Consider the following 5,045-nt stretch of genomic DNA (forward strand, 5'->3'; position numbering starts at 1 on the left):
TTTTAATTTTGATCTTTACAGCTTCTAACAATCCCATGTTCTCTTTTATCTCCTTTTAAGATATCAGAAATTTCTTCCAACTTCTTCTAATATGTTTAAATGAGTAAATCTTTGATTTCTGTTTAAGAAATAATGAAAGTAGAATTCTTTTCCCTTTGACTTTGTGGTTGCTGGTGCACCTCATTTTTGTTGGAACTCCTTCTCATCAGCATCTTTTTTGCAGATCACATAGAAGTCACTACTGTCATAGGGTGGCTTGCAATAACCAGGCCAGGCCATAGCCACACCACTCTAATGGTTCTTTTATCTCTTTTCCCCGGGACTAATAGGATTAGGAAGCAGATTGAACGCCATAGAACTTACCCTATCTAAACAGTTCATTCCAGGAAACTGCTTCATTTCTATTTCCAGCCAGCCAGAGTCGCATAAAATGATTTCACTTAAGTAGTATCATCTCTAAAGCTTCCACCACAAAAGATTTGATTCCAGTGCTTGACCCACTAAAATGGAGGATGAGCTAAAGGACCACGAGTCTTTTGAAATGAATATCAGATTCTACAAATGTAACTGATTCTAATGAGAAAGAATATAAGAACGATCATATATATATATATATATATTTAGTCCAATAAGGCAGAAAGAATCCAATAAAATATAATTTTAAAAGCATTTATACAAATGATTATCTTTATATTTAATCAAAGATAAAAAGTAGTATAACTGAACAGTGTAAGACGTGCTGTGGATGCTTAGAAGTGCGATAAGAAGGATGCTGTCTTAGCACAAACCTGGTCTTTGGATTTCAGCAGGAATTGTGAGTAATTATTTAGCTGTACCATTTGAAAAAAAATGGAGAAAAAAGTCTCAGACAATTATGCTTGATAAATTTTTATTAAGTTTATTAAAAATGCATCAGAATATGTGAGGGTACTAGGTTTCTGTTGCTTATCTTGGGGTGGCAGCATGGCAAACCTAACAGGTGCTCAAAAGCGAACATTTGACTCAGTAAGGGAATGACTGTGGAACTGATCTAGTAATATTTGGTTACCTAATCACATTTGCATAAGAATTGTGCTTAAGAAAATACAGCAAAGAACCTTTTGTTAATATACCATGACACTTCTGTCTTGAAAGTTTTTGTTAAGCATGAAGTTGGCTTTGTTTCATCTTTTTATTTAGAACCATACTCATGTTTATTATCATTTAGACTGAGACATGTGTCAACACTGTTGGCCAGCACATCCATCACAGAAATAGGATCTCAAAGATTGATGCAAGGTTTTCCAACTTCCTAAAGGTGTACAGACCTTTAACAGAGCTATTTTGCATCATAAAATTTTCTAAAGTATTAGAGGTATTGTTTGACTATTTTTTATAAACCATACAATGAATAACTTGAGGTTGCTTATTTAGTGAACCAAAACACTTTGACTTTATATATTTAGTTTTATTTCTCAATGAACAGAACATCTTTGACCTTACAATGAATGGATCAGAATTGACAAGAATCTTACAGGATAGTTTTTTGATGCAGATTTCTGCTAATGGACTATACAATTAAGATGACCAATTGCTAATGTAGTTGGAGAAATTCCAGGAACTCTGATATGAAGGCTACCAGTTGTAGTGTACTTTCCACTGTCAGAAGGGGAATAATTCTTTTCATTCATTTTACTGAGACCCTTGAACAAACTTAAGAATAATTTATTTATATGGAAAGAAATACCATTATATCTACTTTCTCAGTATAGTACAGGAAATGAAATAGACACAGCTCATCTCTAGGTATCATAGTTCTATCTGATACTTCTTTATGTAATAGTAATTCCATAATTATACTTTATCTAAGAATACTGAGTGCATATAAATAGCTTCACGATAAATTGATATTTTTTGAGGATTAATAAATAATCAAACTCGAGTTGAAAGTCAGGGGTAACATACCCGACGAGTCAATTCTTTTTAGATATACAATGTTGGTAGGTAATAAAGCAGGTTTTTTTTATAATTATACCATTTTATTCTGCTTTATTTTTACTGCAAGATTTTTACTTGGTGCTCAATAAATGTTTGTGGAACTAGATTGATTCATCAATAACATAGTCATAGTAAAATATTATTTTAAAAGGTATGGTTCCAGTATTGACCTCAACACAAGTATTTTAAAACATGTAATTTATATTTAATCTCTAGTGCTAAGCATGGGATATAATATTCAATTTTGAGTCAGCTTATGTTAATTGAAAGAATACATGAATAAGTTCCCACTCTTCAATTAGCTGTGATCCAAACATTAACTTTGTTAACATGTATTATTCTAAAATAAAATTGAGACACATGAAAAATAATTTTATATAATATCCAGGCAGTTCATTTGGTTGTTAGTTTTATATTATTCTTCATATTTTCCTTTATATTAGAAGTAGTGAGAAATTTAAAAAGTTATTTATTTTGTGTTTCTCCTGTTAATTTAATCTGAATGTTCAATAACATAAATAAATGTTATAGAATATTCATACACACAGACACTTTCATACAGAATGTAGTGTTGGGAGGATAACTGCATTAAAAGCACAATTTTATTTCTTTCAGATTCTCTCTGCATATATTGAGGTGTCGGATTCCCTCAGTGTTTCAGAAGACTTACTTGAAAGGTGAAATATATCTAGAGTTTTTTGTTTAGCTTGGTGAGAAGAAACATGCTGAAGCTGAATAGGAACTGGACTTTGGCGTGTGGAAGTAAGGGAAACCACATCTAAAAAAAAAAAAACTGAAAATCTTTTCTCTTGAAAGGCCTCTAGTTCAAGCTGGAAATATTATCAGGAATCAGGAATAGCCTAATGTGGTCAGAACTCTAGAATTCTTGACCTTGAAAAGAGGAAACAAGAGAATTATGTTTGAATGGTGATTTGAATAAAGACTGTACATATAGACTCACAGATTTAAATGCTTGGTCACCAGGGAGTGGCACTATTAGGAGGTGTGTCCTTACTAGAGTAGGTGTGGCTTTGTTGGAGGAAGTATGTCACTGGGAATCGCAAATCTAAACTTTCATATATGAAAAATAATTGGTCAGTTCTAGTTTAAATCTTTAGAGTGTACACCCATTCATCAATAGATTTTTATGCCAGGAGATTGAGGAAAGAAATGGCTATATGGAATTAATCACCAGATTTGATAATCAACCAATCCTAGAATGTCAGCTAATGATAGTTGGACTTCTTTGTTCTTATTCCCTGGGTCCAGGTTGCCTCACTCAGGATGATCTTTTCTAGTTCCATCCATTTGCCTGCAAATTTCACAGTGTTGTTTTTAACAGATGAGTAATACTCCATTCTGTAAATGTATCATATTTATGTATTCATTCTTTGGTGTATGCTTGTTTGATTCCAGTTTTTGACTATTATGAATAAAGGTGCTATTAACATAGTTGATCTAATATCCTTGTGGAATGGTAGGGCATTCTTTGGGTATTTGCCTAAAAGTGGTAATGTTGCATATTTAGGAAGGTCAAGTACCAGTTTTCTGAGGCAATAGCATATTGGTTTCCAAAGTGACTGTACAAATTTTACTCTCACCTGCAGTGGAGGAGTGCTCCTTTTGCTCCACATCCTTTTTAGTATGCATTGTTACTTGTGTTTTTGATCTTAGCCATTCTGGCAGGTATTAGATAGAATCTCAGAGTCATTTTGATTTCTATTTTCCTAATAACTAAGGATGTTAAACATTTCTTGAAGTGTTTCTTGGAAATTTGAGATTTCTCTGTCGAGAATTCTCTGTTTATATCTGTATTCCATTTTAATTGAATTATTATTCAGTCTTTTGATATTTAGTTTCTTGAGTTCTTTGGAAATATATATTTTGGAAAATAGTCCTTTTTCAGATGTGGGAATAGTGAAGATCTTCTTCCAATTCTGTAGGCTGGCGTTTTGTTCTTTTGATGGTGTCCTTTGCTTTACAGAAGCTTTTAAATTTCATTAGTTCTCATTTATTAATTGTCGATCTTATTTCATGTACAACTGGTATTCTATCCAGGAAGCTGTCTCCCGTGCCAGTGCTTTCAAACCTATTCCCCAGTTTGTCTTCTGTCAGACTCAGTGTATCTGGATTTAGGTTGAGATCATTGATCTACTTGGATTGGAGTTTTGTTCAGGGTGATAGACACTGATCAATTTGGATTCCTTTACATGCTAACATCCAGTTATATCAGCACAATTCATTGAAAGTGTTTTTTTTTATTTTCCATTGTATATTTCTTGCTTCTTTATCAAAAATCAGGTATCCATAGTTATGCAGATTTTTGTCAGGGTTGATTCAGTTCTATTGGTCAGCCTTTCTGTTTTTATACCAGTATCATATGCTTTTTATTACCACAGCTCTGTAGTACAGCTTGAAATCAGGGATGGTGATACTTCCAGAAGTTCTTTTATTGTACAGGATTGTTTTAGCTATACTAGGACATTTGTTTTTCCTTGTGAAGTTGGGTATTGTGCTTTCAAGTTCTGCAAAGAATTGTGCTGTAATTTTGATGGGGATTGCCTTGAATCTGTACATTGTTTTTGATAAGGTAACCATTTTTTAGTATGTTAATTTTATTAATCAAGGGAAATCTTTCCTCTTCCAATATCTTCTTCATTTCTTTCTTCAAAAATTTAAAGTTCTAGCCATACAGGTGTTGGGCCTCATGAGGCCCAGGTAAGCCTGCTCGAGCATTAAATGAGATTCTGCTTTGATAGACAACAGACTCAGTGGGTGCGTTTTTCCTCAGTGGTCAAGACTGGAGGGCATCTGGGTCATGTAACATTCACCATCCCACTCAGCCCCAGTTAGAGTCCTGTGGTTCCAGCTCTGACCCCTGCTCTTCTGCCAGAGAACCCAGCTCTTTCACTTGCTTGGTTAGAGTTACACCAAGATAATTTATAATATTTGTGAATACTATGAAGGCTGTTTCCATAATTTCTTTCTCAGCCCATTTATTGTTTGCATATACCAGGGCTACTAATTCATTTATTTATTTGAGTTTTTTTTTTTTATCAAACCCCTTC

This window comes from Alexandromys fortis, unplaced genomic scaffold (genome assembly GCF_014885135.2).
Source record: "Alexandromys fortis isolate MF-2015 unplaced genomic scaffold, M_Fortis_MF-2015_v1.1 scaffold_135, whole genome shotgun sequence".
NCBI classification, from domain to species: domain Eukaryota; kingdom Metazoa; phylum Chordata; class Mammalia; order Rodentia; family Cricetidae; genus Alexandromys; species Alexandromys fortis.